General features: G+C 41.2%; 1 protein-coding gene across 3 annotated transcripts in view; it reads right to left on the bottom strand.

Moving 5' to 3' along the window:
* LOC114646156 (AP-2 complex subunit alpha-2) overlaps positions 1-23364 on the bottom strand; it is a 231694-nt gene that overhangs the window by 196547 nt on the left and 11783 nt on the right. The gene's annotated exons all lie outside the window — the stretch shown is intronic.

Raw genomic sequence — 23364 nt, 5'->3', positions numbered from 1 at the left:
GTCCTGAAAGTGATGGTATGACCCCCACAGAGCTCTGATCTCAACATCATCGAGTGTGTCTGGGATTACATGAAGAGACAGAAGGATGTGAGGAAGCCTACATCCACAGAAGATCTGGTTAGTTCTAACCAGTTAGTGGTTAGTTCTCCAAGATGTTTGGAACAACCTACCAGCCGAGTTCCTTCAAAAACTGTGTGCAAGTGTACCCAGAAGAATTGATGCTGTTTTGAAGGCAAACGGTGGTCACACCAAATATTGATTTGATTTAGATTTCTCTTTTGTTCATTCACTGCATTTTGTTGATTGATGAAAATAAATGATTAACACTTCCATTTTTGAAAGCATTCTTTGTTTACAGCATTTTTTCACACCTGCCTAAAACTTTTGCACAGTACTGTATATACAGTAATCCCTCGCTATATCGCGATTCGACTTTCGCGGCTTCACTCTATCACGGATTTTATATGTAAGCATATTTAAATATATATCGCAGATTTTTTGCTGGTTCGCGGATTTCTGCGGACAATGGATCTTTTAATTTCTGGTACATGCTTCCTCAGTTGGTTTGCCCAGTTGATTTCATATAAGGGACGCTATTGGCAGATGGCTGAGAAGCTACCCAACCAGAGCGCGTATTACGTTTTAAATAAAACTCCTCAAATATATTGTGAGCAAGGGGGCTCTTCGCACCCCTAGAGGATACGGCTGCTCCTCAAAAAACGCTGAAAGATTACCTTCACATTGCTCTCTTCTTTGCTGGGCTTACATATGGCTGCTTTATCAAGTGATATGCTTCCTGCACGGTGCTTCGCATACTTAAAAGATCAAACAGCATGTATTGAATTTTGATTTTTACTTTTCTCTCTCTCACTCTGACATTCTCTGCTCCTGACGGAGGGGGTGTGAGCAGGGGGGCTGTTCGCACACCTAGACGATACGGACGCTCGTCTAAAAATGCTGAAAGATTACCTTCACGTTGCTCCCTTCTGTGCAGCTGCTTCGTCAAGCGGCATGGTGCTTCGCATACTTAAAAGCTCGAAGGGCACGTATTGATTTTTGATTGTTTGTTTTTATCGGTCTCTCTCTGACATTCTCTGCTCCTGACGGAGGGGGTGTGAGCTTCTGCCTTTCTTGCAACTGCTTTGTGCGGCGGTGCTTTGCATACTTAAAAGCCAAACAGCCCTATTGATTTGTTTGCTTCTCTCTCTGACATTCTCTGCTCCTGACGCGCACTCCTTTGAAGAGGAAGATATGTTTGCATTCTTTTAATTGTGAGACAGAACTGTCATCTCTGTCTTGTCATGGAGCACAGCTTAAACTTTTGAAAAAATGTTTGTTTGCAGTGTCTGAATAAAGTTCCTGTCTCTCTACAACCTCCTGTGTTTCTGTGCAAATCGGTGACCCAAGCATGACAATATAAAAATAACCATATAAACATATGGTTTCTACTTCGCAGATTTTCACCTTTCGCGGGGGGTTCTGGAACGCAACCCCCGCGATCGAGGAGGGATTACTGTACATTATATATATACAGTATATATATTTGAAAATTATGTCAATGGCCATACACAAAATGAACAACCTTTTGAAGACTGGTGGTTTTTTTTTTTTTTTTGGCTTAGGATAATAGCTGGCTTACAAGCCGATATAGGCCCCCAATACTCTCTTCAGTTTTCCTAACATAATTGGGCCAACTGATAGCACTCATAAGGGCACCTAGCAAGAATGACTATGCTTTTGCTAACCATTAGCAGTGACATTCTATTAGAACACAAGTCATCTGCGATTCCAAGATGAGACTGACAAATGTTGTGGCCCGGTTGCCTGGGTCACACCATCAAATTTATTTTGAGGCAAAGTAGCATTTGCAGACAATTTGATCACAATGTTGCTATATGTGATGGGTGGTGTGTTGGTAAGGTAGCTTCAAGTCAAGTTAGGGAGCATGCACAGTGCATTGCTGCACCCACTACACAACGAAACAACTCAGGATTGCGGTTTGCAACCCCCCAGGCAGACACGTGGTCCAGTCCCACCCTCCGGAAATGACCCTCTTATCTGCCGCAGCCAGGTGTTACATGGGTGACCCCTTGGTCTGGTCCAGCCACTCGGGTCCCGAATAATGATTATCTTACGAGCCGGATCACCCTCTGGGAAACACACCACATGGCTGTAGTGCCGTAACTGACTATTACCTCACAATGCAGATAATATGCCTCATTTGGGACTCCATGAGTAACAGCTCATTCGACACAAAGTCAAACCAACGAAACCCAAGGATTTTCCGGAGAGACACAGTACCAAAGGAGTCCAATCTTCGTCTCACGTCACTGGATAGCGTCCATGTCTCGCAACCATATAGCAAGACAGGAAGCACCAGGACTGTAAAGACTTGGACCTTGGTCCTTTTGCATAGATATTGGGAGCGCCACACACCCCTTTCCAGCGACCTCATGACCCCCCATGCTCTCCCAATCTGTCTACTGACTTCATAGGAAGAGTCATGAATATCACTGCCAAGGTAAGTAAACCTCTCAACAAGGTCAACACTCTCTCCACAAACAGACACACTGCTGATGGCTGTGCCCAAAAGGTCATTAAACGTCTGTACCTTGGTTTTTATCCAGGACACTAGCAAGCCCAAACATTCACACTCCTCACTCAGTCTCTCGAGAGCCCCGATCAGAGCCTCCATTGACTCCGTGAAGATCACAGCATCGTCAGCAAAGTCAAGATCCGTGAACCTTTTTTCACCAACAGATATCCCACAGCCACTGGAGCCCACGACCTTGCCCAACATCCAGTCCATACAAGCATTGAACAGAGTAGGAACAAGAACACACCCCTGACGAACACCAGAATCAACTGGGAAAAACGCAGAGGTCCTGCCTCCACTCTGTACAGCACTCACAGTACCAGTGTACGGGCCAGCCATGATATCCAGCAACCTTGAGGGGATCCCGCAAATCCCCAGGATGTCCCACAGGGCAGTTCGATCAACTGAGTCGAAGACTTTGTGAAAATCGACAAAGGCTGCAAAGAAACTCTGCCGATATTTGCGTTTGCACTCCATGAGAACCCTCAATGCCAGGATGCGGTCGATGGTAGACTTCTTAGGCGTAAAACCAAACTGTTCCGGTCGCTGGTAGGTGAGCAATTGATCACAGATTCTATTGAGGACAACCCTAGCAAGGACCTTACCCGGCACCGAGAGCAGTGTTATCCCCCTATAGTTGCTGCAATCCAGGCGATCACCCTTCCCTTTCCAGATAGGGATGACAAGTCCCGTTTTCCAGTCAGTTGGGATGATGCCAATCTCCCAAATGGAAGCAAAGATTGCTTGCAATGCCAGGAGGACAGCCTTACCACACAGCCTGGAGAAGTTCACCCCAAATACCACAGATCCCTGCAGCCTTTCCCCCCCTCAGCTGGTTCACCACCTGTGCAATCTCAGTGAGATTGGGTGGTTCACAGCTAATTGGAGGATCAGACTCAAGAACCGTGGACTCAGAGATATCCAACGTCCTAGCCGGTGGATCAGCTCTGAACAACTGCTCAAAGTAGCCAGCCCAGCGGGTCACAACAGCAGTGTCATCCGTAAGGACCGCTCTATCATCTGCATGGACTACGACTCTCAGAGGAACAGATTCAGATGTGCGTAATGCTTCGATTCCTCTGTAAGCAGGACGTGGGTCGCTAGACCACAGATGGTGTGTCACTTGCTCACAGATTCCTCTAACAAACGCCTCTTTATCTGCCCTCAGAGCCGTCCCTCTCAGTTCCCGGTACAGACCAGAGTTGCCATTGAGCCTTACGCTGCAACTCCTCTCAATGATATTTCAAGGGTGCCCTGCGAGATGAAACACCTCCTTCTGGGAACACCGGTAACACCAACACAACCCTCAGCAACCTTCAGGGTCTTGGCATGGAAGGTCTCCCACATCACATTAGGATTGGCAGTCGTACCCAAATCTGAAAGTTCCTCACAAACTGTGTGCAAACTCTTTAGAAACAGCATGGTTTTGGAGTCTGGCCAAGTCCAGGCTCATTTTCCTAGTAGGTGGTAACCTACTGGACCTAAGCTGGCTCCTAAGAGTAGCAAAAACAAGTCTGTGGTCAGAATTCACAAACTGGGCACTTCTGTAGACCCTGTAGTTTTGCAAGAGCCTCCAGCGTCTGCAAACAAGGACATGATCGATCTCCTTCACCGCACCACCAGTATTGGAGTACCAAGTCCAACGATGCGGTTCAGAGCGCTGGAACCAGGATCCAGCGATTCATAGCCCCTGATCTTTTGCAAAGTCAAGGAACATGGAGCCACTTTCACCACGGTCACCAAACCCATGGGGACTGAGACAATACTCACAGCCAGCCCTGTCAGTGCCAGTGGGTGCATTGAAGTCACCCATAACCAGAGGAGTGTCACCTCGTGGGCACCCATCAACCACAGAGCAAAGGTGCGAATAAAATGTCTACCTTATGGAGACATCACTCACTGCGGTTGAAGCATACACTGAGACAACAGACAAGGCACCCAGAAAGTGCCATAATCTGAGTCTCATAATACGCTCTTTGAAAGGAGTGACATCGGACACCATTTGAAGAAGCCAATCCGCTACAGCAACAGCTACTCGCTGAGTATGACAGCCATCAGACTGAACAGACCAATAAAAGGTGTATCCACCTACAAAGATCTGGCCAGTCCCCGGTCTGCGCACCTCAGAGAGTGCCGCCACTGAAATGCGGAGTTTACGCAGCTCCTCCGACAGCAGAAGATGATCATCTTGTCTTGTCTCTCTTGTAGCTTCCTGAACCTACAATTTATTATATGGCTTATACTATTAATTTTAACAGGAATCATGTCATTCATTACATGTGCAAGGTGATAGTGGCTACTTCCTTACATAGTGGCACCTTATACCATTCTCCGCCACCACACTTCAATACCGTGTTGAGTGCACCAAAGACACAGGTAGAAATATACATACACAAGATATGATAAACATTTTTTTTTTTTTTGACTTACACATTTTCCTGTTTTTTGCCATCTGCATATTTTCAATCTTGAGTCCATGTAAAGTTTTATAAATGAGACCCCTGAAGAGGTTTTTTGAGGTTTAACATGTCCGGGCTTATACTGGTACCAATGATATGGCAAAATTCAGATCAGACTGTCACTCCGCCATACACAATCATACTGGTATACAGCCCACCACTAACGTCTAGATATAGTCAGGCACACTCCCTATGTATGCTCCCTGTGGGGACTCTCATTCTGCTAGGGGAGTTTAATGTTTATTTGGGCAAGGATAATGAAAGCTGCAAGGGTGAGAATGGGAAGAACGGCCTACCTGAACCGAACCAGAGTGTTGTTTTGTTGTTAGACTTCTGTGCTAGCATAAGGATATTCATAAGTCCATTTAGTAAAAGGATGCCCTAGGCCATAGGACAAATGATTTTCTACTCATCATCAGACCTGCAACTGAAATGAAAAAGGGGCTGCATGGTCAACTGATCACAATCTGCTAGTGAGCCATTATCAGATGGCAACAGAAGATTTTGGACAGACCCAGTAGCCTCAAAATATAATGAAGGTGTGTTTGGAACATTTGGTAGAAGCTCCGATATGAGAGATATACAACTCACACCTATGGATGAATTTTTTTTGCATGCTGAGAAAAGCTTGGCATACTGAAACTGAATCGGTCATGTTCCAGGTCTCCACTGCTGAGGCGGATGAGCAGAGTTGCAGCTATAAGATCATTGGTGCCTGCTGAAGCTACAATACCCAAACCTGGTGTGGACGTCAGTAGTAAAGGGAATTGTCAAGCAGAAGGAGGCCTTCCAAGCTTGGCTAGCTTGTTAGACACCCAAGACAACTGACAGGTACCAACGGGTTAAGTGACCTGTGACATGGGGATGGCAGTTGTGAAAGTAGAATTCAGGTGTGGGATTAGTTTAGTGATGCCATGGAAAATTACTTTTAGTCAGCTTTGGGACAATTCTTGCAAACCGCCTCAAGACTCAGGTTGGAAAGGCAGTGCTTCACCCATACCATGTACAACAGGGATGGAATGCTGATGACCTCACACAAGGCAGTGGGAAGAGCACATTAACTCTTTTAGGGCGCATGTCAACTTTTGTCGACAGGAGGGGTTGAGGAGGGGTTGAGTTGCGTGTGCGTCAGTTGCGAAATGTAAACAAATGTAAACCAAGGCAAGATGGCATCTCACGAGGGAGAAAAGCAAGTGCAGAAAAGAAAATACTCAGCAGACAACGTTTTGCGCATATCGCCGAGTCGGACTCTGATTTTTCAGAATCTGATTTTGTTGACAGTGATCAGGAGATCGAGCAGGAGAGTGAGGAGCCAGCATCAGCTGATCGGACACCAGCCAATACCGCCCCAGCAGATCGGCTGCCAGCTGAGCGCATTCACGCAGCTGATGCACCTACGGCAAGGTTCGTGTGGGAGGAATACCCAGACATTGATCCGTGGGAGCCAAACTGGCTACTGGACTTCACAAGACAGCATGGCTTGCTGTTGGAAACGACAGATTACCAGCCGCTGGAATACTTCAGGCTGCTCTCTCCTGATGCAGAGCAATTTTTCAAATCGCGGGCTGCGCTTGTACCGCATTCTTGTTTTTCAAAGTGGAAACCCACAAAAAAAGACGAGATGAAGGGCTTTGTGGTATTACAAATAGAGAAGGGACTAGATTGGCAAAATAACTTCAGGGAGCATTGGTCCAAACGTGCTTTGTTCCCTGGTGGCTTTGGAAAGGTTATGCCACGTGATAGGTACGTGCCGCTGCAAAGTTTTATTCACTTCTGTGATAACCAGAAGCAACTCTCAAGGGGTGAGCCAGGCTATAACCCCATGTATAAAGTTCAGCCCCTGCTTGACATTGTGGAACCAACATAAAAACAATTTTATCAGCCTGGCCGTGATTTGTCTGTGCATGTATCTATGATAAAATAAAAGGGACACCTTTTTTTTCTGCCAATATATGCCAGACAAGCCCACAAAGTATGGCATAAAGGATTTTGTACTGGCACAAGCAAACACTGGTTTCTGCCTGAAATTAGTTATATATACAGGAAAGCATTCCTTTCAAAGAAAAACTGTCCCTTGACAAGTCAGGTTGTGCTGGAGCTGCTTCAGGGCTATGAACATTTGGGTCATGTTGTGTACATGGACAATTTTTATACATACCCAGAATTGTTCATGGAGCTACAGAGCAGGGGAATTGGAGCTTGTGGCACAGTGAGGGTGAACAGGAGACACAGGCCTTCACAGTTGAAGCAGGGGAACTGGAGCTTGTGGCACAGTGAGAGTGAACAGGAGACACAGGCCTTCACAGTTGAAGCCAGACAGGCTGGAGATGAAAAGAGGTGACAATACGGTTTTCATGCGGGGGGAAAACTTAGTGGTGGTGGCATGGCACGATGTCAAACGGGTGACTTGTCTCTCTACAGTACACACTAGCAATATATGTGAGAAAGTATAGCAACAGACAACTGAAAAGGAAACACCAGTGCAACTCATATTGTAAGCAATGCAATGTGGCAATGCATGCAATTGGCTGCTTTGAGCGATATCATACTTTGCTATGTAACAAGTATGTGATACGTATGTGAAATCATATAGTATGCAGACTCATACAACATGCAAGACAGTAACATTTGCCAAAAGTAAATATCCATCCATCCATCCATTTTCCAACCCGCTGAATCCGAACACAGGGTCACGGGGGTCTGCTGGAGCCAATCCCAGCCAACACAGGGCACAAGGCAGGAACCAATTCCGGGCAGGGTGCCAACCCACCGCAGGACACACACAAACACACCCACACACCAAGCACACACTAGGGCCAATTTAGGATTGCCAATGCACCTAACCAGCATGTCTTTGGACTGTGGGAGGAAACCGGAGCGCCCGGAGGAAACCCACGCAGACATGGGGAGAACATGCATAAACAAATCAGGACCATGCAAGTGAGAATGATCCACATCTACCAATAAAATTTAACAATGTAGACTGCAAGGCTGGAGCTGCCCGTTTATTCATTTTTAACTACCGACGCTACCTTAACTTATGGACTTAAGTTTGTAAGCCTATACTAGGGCACTATCCTACTAGACTACAGTATATGTAGTCTCGCTGTGTCAGATGTGCTTGGAAACAATCATGAGTGAAGTTTGCTTAAAAGTTGGTGTTGCATTTCTAAACCAGTACACTCCCTAATGAAGGTGGCACTCAGAGCAGGGGCAGTGATTCTGAAATGAAAACAACAAAAGGGCTGTAGTTAATTTGATCAAACAGAGAGTAAGCTTCCGATTACTAAACTGCTATGCTCATTAAAAATATAAGTTGCAAAATATGAATTTGACAAAAATTATGTATCATACCCTGTCAAAATTAGGTGGAAAGAACTTTCATTAAGAGGGTTGACAACAAAGAGCAACAGGAGATGCAGATTTCAGTACTCAACACACCCAAATCAACAATATCAGTAGAAGCATATAGGAGACTGCACAGAATTCTCCATCTCACAGCACAGAGTTTAAAGTCTAATTGGAAATGCAAATATGCCATGCCAAAATAGCTACAGTTTTTTTAACACATTGCATATCCATAAACCATCATGATTACACTCTGTTCACTGTTACAACATATAGTGATGAAGTACTCAAAATGGCAGAAACATAATATTGCAGATAAAATAACTTTTCAAAAGCAACTTTTCTGGCTTAGTTTTTTCTGCAAACATACCTGTACTGTAAAGAAAAAAAAGAGCTGTAAGTCAATGTTTGGAGATGATTGGAATATTAGCTTTAACACTAAACTAGATTCCCTGAAGCCTACGAAAAAGTCATAATTAAGAACCATCTTAAATTCCTTCATACCTCTTCATCAGTGTCTTTGTCTTGCAAATGTGTAAATCATCACAAGCCGCAAGAAGCCTGCTATCCCATCCCCCACCAACGCAGCTGAAGTCATGTGCTAAATACTCAGAAGTCAAGTCTGTTTAGCTGGTTGTGAGGTGTTTGGAATTGTGTAGGGTAAATAATATATTGTTACTTGTAGACATGGAACACATGTGAAATGTATGTATTCCAAAGATCTGTGTAAATGTAGGATGACAGGAAATGCAAGGCAAGAAACATTGAACACCTAACTAGTAATGATAACAAAATGCTGACGTGAACTTTCACAAAAGGTATAACAAAACAAGTGTGCTTTTATTCAAGAATATACCAAAGAAAACATAATAAATCAATGTACATGCTGCTGTCAATGAGTAAAAACCCAAGCCCAAATATCAATCAACACAAAATCCACATGTGAGCTTGGCTGGTGCACAGGTAAGAAAAGCTGTTTTGTAATCAAAAGGTTACAGGTTTGAGCCTGGGTTCTCTCTGTTTTGAGTAGTGAACTGCTGTTATTATTACTATTATTATTACATAATAAAAACATACATTTGATATGAGTCTGTAACACCCAGTGAATCATCTCTTCTTAGAATCTTGTTGTCACTTTAACTTTTTGTTCATCAGTTTTATTATTCAGTAAAATCACACTTGTTTCGTTATACCATTGCAGAAGTGTTTATTTTATATTCCAGCAACCACTTGAATGACATCAAATCTGTCTCTGCCTCTCTCGTGCGTGCACACGTACACACACATCCATGCATGAAAATGTAATTACTTGAAAATGCTATGTCTTTAGAACATGAGTTGTCATTTGAAAATGTTTTTTTTCTGCTTTTGCCCAATCGCCACATTATGGTGCATTGTACCGAGAATTCAGACAGACTTCTTCTTTTTGAGGGTGTACAATGTCAGCATGGCACTTCCAGTTCTAAACGCTAGCATGGAGAATTGTTTGTGTACTAAAGTGAATTTAGCTGCAGTTGGAAGTTCCTGTCCCAGTATATTTATGGTTCCAAGCAGTAGTGTGTTGCAGTGCAGCAGTCTATTAGACAGGTAAAGCAACATGAAGATGCTGTCTGTTGTTACAGTTCTGCCTTTATCCAGATACAGCTCCATAAGCTTTATGACCAGTCTTAAAAAGTCTCTCTCCCATGGGACAACTAGGATCTTTTCCTACATAAGGAGTAGCATTGCACATGTACTTTGTCTCCAAATCTGCCGCAATCCAAAACTTTATGCCAATTTTGTCAGGCTTGGTTGAGATATATTGGAGAAAGGACAACGGGTCTTGGTTGGAAGCAGTTGCTCATCAGCAAGTAATATGTTGCCCTGGGTTGTAACTCAAAACTTGGTTCTAAACAAAACGTTGCCAGATGTCAGCAATTGAGAAATCTGTTGCTTTTCACAACAAATAGTTTTGATAACGCATCAACTGCAGCACCAACTATGGTCACTGCAGCCCTTGTGAAAAGAATGGAGATAAACACCAACATCTCGGAGAGGGAGAGGCAAGTTCGTTGTACAGAGAATAAAACAAAAAGAAAAAGAAAAAAAACTGCTAACTTTTACAAGCAGCAAAATTTTACAACAGATGACACAGACTCAAATCAAATGTATATTTTTATTATGTAACAGTAATAATAACAGCAGCTCACTACTCAAAACGGGGAAAGCCCGGGCTCGAACCCATAACCTTTTTCTTACAAGGCAGGAGTTCTGCACTAGCCAAGCAGTCACGTCAACTTTCTGTCGATTTATACTTGGACTTGGGTTTTTACTCGTTGACAGCAATGTGGAAATTGAATGATTTCTTTTTCTTTGGTTATATTCTTAAATAAAAGTACACTTGTTTTGCTATACCTTTTATGAAAGTGTTTATTTGATATTTGGAGTTAATATGCACACATTATATACTACACATCAGGATTTTGTCATTATTACTATAGAATAAAAAATGTTTCTGTTTTAGTTATGTGTTCAACATTTCTTGCCTCGCAATTTCCGGTCACCCTATATTTACCCAGATTGTTGAAGACATAGAACACAGAAGAAATATACCGTATTTTTTGCTCCATAAGACGCACCTAGGTTTACAGGAGGAGAAAACGAAAAAAAATATTCTGAACCAAATGGTGTACTAATATGTTTAATAAAATATAGCAGAATAATATTTCAACCATCTAAATTCAACAGCAGTATTAAAAAACATCATCACTGTCATTAACAAATAAGGAGAGACTTTAAGGTTCAAGCACTCTTCTAGTTTTATGGAAACCCCAAGAACTCCTTATCGATAGTGTCAGAATTTATGAAGCTCAGTTGCTCACAATCACTTTGCAGGAGCACGTACCTATCATCACACACGTTTGGACCAATGCTCCCTGAAGTTATATCGCCAGTCTAGTCCCATCTATATTTGTAATGCCACGAAGCCCTTCATCTCGTGTTTTGTTGTGGGTTTCCAGTTTGAAAAACGAGAATGCAGTGCAAGCACAGCCCTCAATTCAAAAAATTGCTCTGCATACCTGTTTGTCTCGTCTGGAAGTAGCAGAAAGGCAGCTTCAGGAAAGAACAGCCTGAAGTAGTCCAGCGGCTGGTAATCTGTTGTGTCCAACAGCAAGCCATACTGTCTTGTGAAGTCCGGTAGCCAGTTTGGCTCCCACGGATCAATGTCTAGGTATTCCTCCCACACGAACCTTGCCATAGGTGCATCGGCTGCACGAATGGAGGTGCATCGGCTGCACGAATGGTGTCCCGATCAGCTGATGCCAGTTCCTCACTCTCTTGTTCAATCTCCTGATCACTCTCAACAAAATCAGATTCTGAAAATCAGAGTCCGACTCAGTGATAATGCACAAAACATTTATTTTCTGCACTCGCTTCGCTCCCTCGTGAGATGTCGATGCCATCTTGCCTTTGTGTACATTTGTTTACATTTCGCAACTCACGCACACGCAAGGATTAGATGCCAAGTCAATAAGTCTAACATTCCTCCAAGCACAGAGGGAATGCCTGTAACGTATCAGTGAGTTTTGTCGCCCTCTACCCCTGGATATCGACTTTTGTCAGGTAACACACATCATGGTCAGTGACGCAATATTCGCTCCATAAGACGCACAGACATTTCCAACCTTCTTTTGGGGGAAAAAAAGTGCGTATTATGGTGCGAAAAATACGGTATGTATTCCAAATAATGATATATTACTTTCCCTATACAGTTTCAACCACCTAACAACCAGATAGACTTGATGAGCTGGGAGAACTTTGCAACTAACTTTAGCTGAGTCAGTGGGGGATGGGATAGCAGACTGCTTGCTGCTTGTGCTGATTGACAGATTTGCAAAACAAAGACACTGATGAAGAGATGCAAAGGAATTTATGTTGGCCCGGCATTACAACTTTTTTCGTAGGCTTCAGGCATTCTAGTGTTAAAGAAAATGGAGTAATAAACCGAGGAAAAGGAACCAGATAAGTCATTCTGTGCAACTGGACAAATGGAATTGAATTCAGACCTTTTTATTTTGTTCTTTGATTAAAATGGACACAGTTTGTATTTGGATGGCAATGTTATGTTAAGTGCAGCAGCTTATATTTTTAGCTGGAAAAAGAAGAGATGAAGAATTTGAAATTTCTGCTTAGTAATGAATACACTTGATAGCTTAACAGCAAAATGTATGTTACATATTAACTTGTTAGGCATGTTAGCATTGTATCTTCTTGATTAACATTGTATGAATATTTGATACATGTGCAGCTTTTTCAAAGATTTTTTTACTTGTGTGTGTTATACAGTATATTTTTTGATAAGAAACAAGTACTACATATTTAAAATGATAATCCATATTTATAATTACAGCTCAAGAATTACAAATGTCTAGCTGTTATACTGAAGAAAAACACACCTTTATAAAAATATTATATATGCATATTTTAACAGTGCATGTATATTTATATTGAAATAGTGTTTAATTGCCAACATCAATTAACTGTGTGGAAAAAATAAATATGCATGTTTATTAAAGAAATGATGAAAACTACTTTTTTAATTAAACTTTGTTTGAGATATGTACATTATTGGAAGAATTAAACAATGACACCTTGTAATAATGAGAAGCATTTTATTTTCAATAACACAATAGGTATTATTGATAAAATATGTTCAACCATTTATTAAAGTATGCATTTTAAGAAAATTTTACTTATCTATATTACTAAACCACAGTTTTAATTTATGCACGGATGCACCGATACGCATGCGCAGTGCGCCGCGGCTCCCCAGAGTCAAACGCAGCGGCTTCCCAGAATCAGTAGGTGGCGCCCAAACACCACAACCCACTGTCAAACGCAGCGGCCTCCCAGAGTCAGTAGTATGTATGTGCCAGCAGTCTGTGTGGCATGTTTGAATCACATAACGGTAAATCAGTAACAGAGAAACAAAAACGAGACCGCATGGATACAAACAATTAACGGAGGCACCTACCACGCGCTTCACAAACACCACAAGTGAAGAAGTCACTGCTCCAAAACGAAACACCTCAAGTAACGGAAATACAAAAACGAGCCCGTATGGATAAACAAAATGAACAAAGGCGCCTACAACGCGCCTCTGAAACAGCGGACGCAAAGGAGTCACGGCTCCAACGACACAGAGCTCAAAGGCGCCTTTCTGAAACACTACATCCAAGAGAGGCACAGATCCAAAACAAATAATCCACTGTGCCACCAGTCAGTGCGTATAGGTTGGAGTATGCTTCCTAACAGTAAACGACTTCTACCTAAAGACACAGCCACAGAACACCAAAGACGAGACCGCATAGATAAACACAATACGTGGAGGCTCCTACGACACGCTTCAGACACACCAGAAGCAAAGACGTCACGGCTCCACAATGAAGGAGCTCAACTAAATACAAACACAAGCCCGTATGGCTACGACCTGTAAACAAGCCCGTATGGATAAAACGAATGAACGAAGGTGTCCACACAAAGAAACCGCTTTAGTACAAATATGTTTATTTAATTAAATGAAAACTTTACCATGGCTACGACCTGTAAATATACCATCGTATATACCGCGTTCGGTTAGTAATGTAGCCTCCGTACCCGGATCCGCTGCCATGGCCACTTCAGCACGCGAATCCGACACCGTCAGCAAACGACTTCTCGCTGATGACACAGCCATAGAAAAACAAAAACGAGACTGCATGGCTAAAAACAATAAACTAAGGCGCCGTCAACTGAGTCACAGCTCCAAACAGAAACCGCTTTAGTACAAATATCCATCCATTTTCTAACCCGCTGAATCCGAACACAGGGTCACGGGGGTCTGCTGGAGCCAATCCCAGTCAACACAAGGCAGGAAACAATCCTGGGCAGGGTGCCAACCCACAGCAGGACACCCACAAACACACCCACACACCAAGCACACACTAGGGCCAATTTAGAATCGCCAATCCACCTAACCTGCATGTCTTTGGACTGTGGGAGGAAACCGGAGTGCCCGGAGGAAACCCACGCAGACACGGGGAGAACATGCAAACTCCACGCAGGGAGGACCCGAGAAGCGAACCCGGGTCTCCTAACTACGAGGCACCAGCGCTACCACTGCGCCACCATGCCGCCCTTAGTACAAATATGTTTATTTAATTAAATGAACTTTCCCAGGACGCACCCACCCTCCATGATATTTCATCCCTCCAAGTATCGGAGGGAACAGAAAGTGATTGCCATTCTTGGATTTGGTAGTCACTAAACAAGAATTTTGTTAATAAAAAATCAACATTTAGCACTTTCAGTGTATAGTTTATTTATAAAAATGTTAGTTATAAAGTGTAATACAGAACATAAGGCTTCCATGCATCTGGTTATGTGGGAACTTACTGTAAAAAGTTTTTAAAAGGATAAAGAAAGAAAGAAAAAATCAGAATTGGCCAATCATGAAATGGTATCGGCCTTAAAAAAATAACCTGCTCAAAGCATCCTTAGCTCCACTCAAAACAGCTAGAACAGTGTTTCCCAACCTTGGTCCTGAGGCCCACCTGTGACTGCAGGTTTTTGTTCCAACCAGATTCCTAATCAGTGACAGCACCCGATAACACTGATCTCATTTAATTAGCTGGTATTGTTTTTCTTTTATTCTACATTCAGAAAAGCACAACAGCATGATTTTTACATTTATAAGACATTTAGAAATATTTCTGATTTTGCTATAGATTTAAATGCTTAACTGTTTTGTTGATTTCATTATATTTTGCCTTTTCTCTGTGCAGTTTTTCCCCTTTGTTGTATCTTATTAATGACAAAAATGAGCAGAGCAGACACGCTGGCAAACAACACTTAATAATCAAAGGTTGCAAGTACTTAAGCATCAGACTCACTAATTAGTAAATAATGGATTAATTAAACAATTAGAACACCTAGAAAAGTAGAATGAAAATCAAGATGAAAATATTGTTAAAAAGAAAAAAATACATTATTCCCACATAACTGCTTGGTACACTTTAATATATAGCATTCGCAGTCTGAATCACAATCTGATTGTATGGGTGGTTACCTACCAGGTACCGCTTGTGGTTGGTCAGCAACACGGCTAACATCCGCCACGGTGCCCTCTTTCAGTTGCGAGAAACAGATTCCCGAGAGGAGGTGCAGTGAGTGTGTACGCCTGATGAGCCCAGAATTAGGGTGAAACACGCGTCGTGTACTATTTGCATTATTTGACCGTAAACTTTTTCAAATTTTATATTATATAGCAAAATACCCGCGCTTCGCAGCAGAGAAGTAGTGTGTTAAAGAGGTTATGAAAAAGAAAAGGAAACATTTTAAAAATAACGTAACATGATTGTCAATGTAATTGTGTTGTTATTGTTATGAGTGTTGCTGTCTTTATATATATAATATATATATATATATATATATATATATATATATATATATAAAATATACACACACATAAACATAAATATACATATACATATATACATATCTACATATACACATATGTATATATATGTATATGTAGATATATATATATATATATATATATATATATATATATATATATATATATATATATATATATATATATATATACACACACATTTCAACATATATATATATATATACACACACATACAGTACATACACACACATATACATATATACATATACACATACATACACATATATATATATATATATATATATATATACATACACACAGACATATATATACACATATATATTTACATATCTGCATATATACTGTATTTACACATCTACATATATACACATATCTACATATATATATACACATATATATGCATATCTACATAGATAGATATCTACATAGATAGATATATATATATAGATATATATATATATATATATATATATATATATATATATATATATATATATATATATATCTATCTATCTATCTATCTATCTAGACATACATACATACATTTACACATATACATACATATATATATATACTGTATATGTAATTGTGTTGTCATTGTTATGAGTGTTGCTGTCATATATATATATAATATATACACACACACACACACAAACATATATATATACATACACATATATACACATCAACATATACACAAAGATATATATATATATATATATATATATATATATATATATATATATATATATATATATATATACACATACATACATACATACATACATACATACATACATACATACATACATACATACAGTGGAACCTCTAGATACGAGTTTAATTCGTTCCAGCACTGAGCTTGTATAGCGAATTTCTCGTATCTAGAACAAACTTCCCCATTGAAAATAATGGAAATCCAGTTAATCCGTTCTGCACCCCAAATATATTAACATAAAAATCAATTTTCCTAACAAATAACACTGATAAATTATATATACTGTAGTCTACCTTTAATAAATAACACTGGTAAATAATATAACTGATTATTAAAAGAATCAAAACAGGTGTCCAAAGTGCAGTAGAGCATTCAATAAATCTTTAAATAAATAATCCTTAAAACAGTTGTGAAGTGGAGGTTTAAAATACACAAGAATAACAATCCTTTAACACGAGGTTAAAACGTCAAAAGGATGCCGTCTTTAAAAAACAAATGACAATCCCCGGTGCTTCTTCTCTGTTAGCGTCTCACCTGCGGGCTCTGCAACAGGCGAGACACTCTTAATGCAGCTGACCTTCTCTACACCGTCCTGCTTCAGCTGTTTGGCTCGCCTGTTCAGCTCACTGTTCAGCTACACGCGAGCCTGCAGTCACTCACTCGCCCTGCCCGCCCGCCCGCCTGCGCTCGCGCTCGCGCGCTCTCTCTCTCTCCCTTTTCTTTTACTTTTTCTCCCCCTTAACCGGCTCACGCTTCTCTATATATGCGGGGAGGACATGGCAGCTGCAGCCCATCAGCCACAGGAACAATCATGGATGTGGGCAGTTTCCCACCTGTGCACTTAAGTGAGAAACGCAGACACCGCAGATCGCGGCTCGCAACTGCTACCACGCCCCCTCGCTAAGCCGCGAGCTATACCCACAGCCTGGCTCGTGGCTCGTTACGCGAACCAATGCTCGTATTTAGATCTGAATTTTTCACTCATACTTTCCTCGTATTTTGAATTTCTCGTATACAGAGGTGATCGTATCTCGAGGTTCCACTGTATATATATATATATATATACACACACATCCACATATATATACATATATATATATATATATATATATATATATATATACATATGTCAACATATATATACACATACATACACACACACATATACATATATACACATACATATATATACACACACATACATATATACACACACAGACACATTTTATATATATATATATATATATATATATATATATATATATATATATATATATATATATTATATAATATACATATATATATATATATATATATACACACACACATATCTACATATATATATCAAAATACCCGCGCTTCGCAGCGGCGAAGTACTGCTTTAAAATTTTTAATTAAGATGAAAAGTAAACCTTTTTAAACCGAGGGAAAATGTATCAATAATTATTTGTTAAGGATCTCTTTGTATAGCACGTTGTCAGTTCGCCCCTCTGCTTGTAATATGACCAAGCTGTGTGGTAGCTTACTGTTGAGCATGCAACGTACAGTTGGCCATGTGAAAAGCAGTCCTGCCTCAAATCAATGCCAACCTTTTGTAGGGTCTGTCCCTGAGACTTATTAATTGTCATTGTGAAGCAGAGCCTTAGTGGAAATTGTAGGCGTTTGAATTGAAATGGGAGATCAGAGGGTATAACGGGGATGCGAGGAATAAAAACTCTCTCCCCTGAGCCACTGCCAGTAAAAATAGTTGCCTCAATGAGGTTGTTTTGCAGACACGTGACCTGAAGTCTCGTGCCATCACAAAGTTTCAGTGGCTGTACGCAAATCCACAATCGGTTTCATATTCTGTTCGTACCTTATCAATTGTGTTTTGTTTTTTGAACAGGTTTGATTCATTGAAGTGATCACTCCTGCTGCGTTCAGTCACTTCACGTGATCCGCTCTCTTGTGTGATGTTGCGTTGTCCACGGGTTTATTAAATGTTAGCTAAGAACCGGCAGTTAAAAGTGTCTTCTCATTAAACTTGTATCTCGCGAATATAGCATTGCAAACGGCAGCGGGTCAGTTCACGTGCTTACGTGGGAGGCGTGATGACGCGATATATTTTGATATACAGTAATCCCTCGCTATATCGCGCTTCGCCTTTCGCGGCTTCACTCCATCGCGGATTTTATATGTAAGCATATTTAAATATATATCGCGGATTTTTCGCTGCTTCGCGGGTTTCTGAGGACAATGGGTCTTTTAATTTCTGGTACATGCTTCCTCAGTTGGTTTGCCCAGTTGATTTCATACAAGGGACGCTATTGGCAGATGGCTGAGAAGCTACCCAACTTACTTTTCTTTCTCTCTCTCTCTTGCGCTATCTGTGATCCTGATGTAGGGGGTGTGAGCAGGGGGGCTGTTCGCACACCTAGACGATACGGACGCTCGTCTGAAAATGCTGAAAGATTATCTTCACGTTGCTACCTTCTGTGTGCAGCTTTTAACTATGCTGCACGGTGCTTCGCATACTTAAAAGCTCAAAGGGCACGTATTGATTTTTTTTATCTGTCTCTCTCTCTCTCACTCTCCCTCTGCTCCTGACGGAGGGGGTGTGAGCTGCCGCCTTCAACAGCTTTGTGCCGCGGTGCTTCGCATACTTACAAGCCAAACAGCCCTATTGATTTTTTTGCTCCTTTGAAGAGGAAGATATGTTTGCATTCTTTTAATTGTGAGACTGAACTGTCATCTCTGTCTTGTCATTGAGCACAGTTTAAACTTTTGAAAAAGAGACAAATGTTTGTTTGCAGTGTTTGAATAACGTTCCTGTCTCTCTACAACCTCATGTGTTTATGCGCAAATCTGTGACCTAAGCATGACAATATAAAAATAACCATATAAACATATGGTTTCTACTTCGCGGATTTTCTTATTTCGCGGGTGGCTCTGGAACGCAACCCCCGCGATGGAGGAGGGATTACTGTATATCAAAATACCCGCTGAAGTACAGCTTTAATATTTTTATTAAGAAGAAAAGTAAACCTTTTTAAACTGAGGGAAAATGAATCAATAATTATTTGTTAAGGATCTCTTTGTATATCACGGTGTCAGTTCGACCCTCTGGTTGTAATATGAGCAAGCTGTGTGCTGAGCTTACTCTTGAGCATGCAACGTACAGTTTGCTATGATAAAATCAGTCTTGCCTCAAATCAATGCCAACCTTTTGTAGGGTCTGTCCCTGAGACTTATTAATTGTCATTGCGAAGCAGAGCCTTAGTGGAACTTGGAGGCGTTTGAATTGAAATGGGAGATCAGAGGGTATAACGGGGATGCGAGGAATAAAAACTCTATCCCCTGAGCCACCGCCAGTAAAAATAGTTGCCTCAGTGACGTTCTTTTGCAGACACGTGACCTGAAGTCTCGTGCCATCACAAAGTTTCAGTGGCTGTAGGCAAATCCACAATCGGTTTCATATTGTTTTCGTACCTTATCAATTGTGTAATGTGTTTTTTGAACAGGTTTGATTCATCGAAGTGATCACTCCTGCTGCGTTCAGTCACTTCACGTGAGCCGCTGTCTTGTGTGATGTTGCGATGTCCACGGGTTTATTTAATGACCCGGCAGTTAAAAGTTTCTCGCTACAGCAATTTTAACTCAGTCACAAAGTGATCCAAACGGTCGTTTATACCTCGTGTCTTCTCATTAAACTTGTATCTCGCGAATATGGCATTGCAAACGGCAGCAGGTCAGTTCACGTGCTTACGTGGGAGGCGTGATGACGCGATATATTTTGATATATATCAAAATACCCGCGCTTCGCAGCGGTGAAGTACTGCTTTAAAAATTTTATTAAGAAGAAAAGTAAAACTTTTTAAACTGAGGAAAATGAACCGGTTGTAATATGACCAAGCTGTGTGCTGAGTTTACTCTTGAGCATGAAATCTAACGTGGTTTGTGCCCTTCAGAATGAAAACAGTTTGCATTTACCTCTTTAATAAAAGGCGAGCTTTTAAGCCTGAGAAATCACCCCGTAAATGCACACGTTTAATTGCACATGTGTTAATATGTATGCTTACAGTATTAAAAGACACTCAAAAATTAACGTCATTTACCTTCGTTCCCGCGTGTGACTCGTGCTGTAAATCTCTTCCTTGTTTTTAGTTCACGTGATTACGTAGGAGGCGTGATGACGCGATACGTGACTCCGCCTCCTCCATTAGAGTATATGGACAAAAAACAGGTTCCAGTTATGACCATTACACGTAGAATTTCGAAATGAAACCTGCCTAATTTTTGTAAGTAAGCTGTAAGGAATGAGCCTGCCAAATTTCAGCCTTCCACCTACACGGGAAGTTCGAGAATTAGTGATGAGTCAGTCAGTGAGTCAGTGAGGGCTTTGCCTTTTATTAATATACTAGCAAAATACCCGCGCTTCGCAGCGGAGAAGTAGTGTGTTAAAGAGGTTATGTAAACATATATATACATAAACATATATACATATCTATAATAATAAAAGGCAAAGCCCTCACTGACTGACTGACTGACTCACTCACTGACTGACTGACTCACTCATCACTAATTCTCCAACTTCCCGTGTAGGTGGAAGGCTGAAATTTGGCAGGCTCATTCCTTACAGCTTACTTACAAAAGTTAGGCAGGTTTCATTTCGAAATTATACGCGTAATGGTCATAACTGGAACATATTTTTTGTCCATACACTGTAATGGAGGAGGCGGAGTCACGTATCGCGTCATCACGCCTCCTACGTAATGACGTGAACTAAAAACAAGGAAGAGATTTACAGCACGAGTCACACGCGGGAACGAAGGTAAATGACGTTAATTTTTGACTGTCTTTTAATACTGTGTAAGCATACATATTAACACATGTGCAATTAAACGTGTGCATTTACGGGGTGATTTCTCAGGCTTAAAAGCTCGCCTTTTATCAAACGCGGGAACAAAGGTAACTGACGTTGTTCACTGTCTTTTAATACTGTGTAACCATACATATTAACACATGTGCAATTAAACGTGTGCATTTACGGGGTGATTTCTCAGGCTTAAAAGCTCGCCTTTTACTAAAAAGGTAAATGCTAAACTATTTTCAATCAGTTTAATGAAACGCTCCCGTTAAGGATTGCAATAACATATTCGCGAGATAAAACAACGAAGTAGGGGGAAATGACGTAAGAGCCGCAAACAGCGAAGAGCAAAAAATTAATTAAACAATTGAGAAGGGAGTGAGTGAAGCATTCAAGCATGTTCATAACGGAAACAAAGCACGGTGTAAAACGTAAGTTTAAATTAAGTTTAAAGAAACGCTCCCCCTGCGGATTGCAATAACATATTCGCGAGATAAAAGTTTAATGAGAAGACACGAGGTATAAACGAACCACACGCCGTGGCGCAACGTTAGGGGCAACAGTTTCAACCATTCTATGATCTGCTTCTCGCAACTGAAAGACGGCACATGGCGGATGTTAGCCGACTTGCTGACCGCAACATTAGGGGCTTCAACTCTGGCGCTGACGCCACATCTCAGTGCCAACACTTTCCACACTCTACTTAAAAGACACGCCCTCCTCACTGGACAGTTAAAAAGACCAATCAAACTAACGATGACATCAAGTATTACCCAATCAAAAGTAGGAAAGGAGGCATCTTCATAAAATGCGTGTGGGATGATTTGCATGAGACGCTGCTTTAAAAAAAATGATAAAAAAAATACGGAACAAATCCCGTCCAGTATTGATTCAAAACGGGACACGCAATTTCATTCTCAAATGCGGCACGATTCCGTATTTTAAAGGACGGGTGGCAACCCTACAGTGCCAGGTAACCACCCATACAATCAGATTGTGATTCAGACTAGGAATGCAATGAATGTAATTACCCCGATCTACATACAACGCGAAAGTCTTGCAACATTCAAAGATGATGGTTTGGGATAAGTACACCATACAACATAAAAGAGCTTATGAAGCCTTGAACCGAAAAAAGCAACATCTCAGAGATCGTACAAAAAAAAAAAGGAGCAACAGTTTCAACCATTCTATGATCTGCTTCTCGCAACTGAAAGACGGCACATGGCGGATGTTAGCCGACTTGCTGACCGCAACGTTAGGGGCTTCAAGTATGGCGCTGACGCCACATCTCAGTGCCAACACTTTGCAGACTGTACTTAAAAGACACGCCCTCCTCACTGGACAGTTAAAAACACCAATCAAACTAACGATGACATCAAGTATTACCCAATCAAAAGTAGGAAAGGAGGCATCTTCATAAAATGCGTGTGGGATGATTTGCATAAGACGCTGCTTTAAAAAAAAAAATGATCAAAAAAATACGGGATAAATCCCGTCCAGTATTGATTCAAAACGGGACGCGCAATTTCATTCTCAAACGCGGCACGATTCCGTATTTTAAAGGACGGGTGGCAACCCTACAGTGCCAGGTAACCACCCATACAATCACATTGTGATTCAGACTAGGAATGCAATGAATGTAATTACCCCGATCTACATACAAGGCGAAAGTCTTGCAACATTCAAAGATGATGGTTTGGGATAATTAGTACTTATTAAGTACAACATTGAACATAAAACAGCTTATGAAGCCTTGAACCGAAAAAAGCAAGATCTCAGAGATCGTAAAAAAAAAAAAAAAAGGAGGTAATGTCGTTTTACTCGCTGTAGATTTTACTCAAACATTACCAGTTATTCCACGAGGGAGACCAGCAGATGAACTCAACGCGTGTTTAAAATCCAGGCTTCTCCCACGGTCGGTTATATGTCGCGTGTTCT

The sequence above is a fragment of the Erpetoichthys calabaricus genome, chromosome 2 (genome assembly GCF_900747795.2).
Source record: "Erpetoichthys calabaricus chromosome 2, fErpCal1.3, whole genome shotgun sequence".
NCBI lineage: Eukaryota > Metazoa > Chordata > Cladistia > Polypteriformes > Polypteridae > Erpetoichthys > Erpetoichthys calabaricus.
Note: the sequence above shows the minus strand (reverse complement) of the source record. Positions and strands in the feature narration are given on the sequence as shown.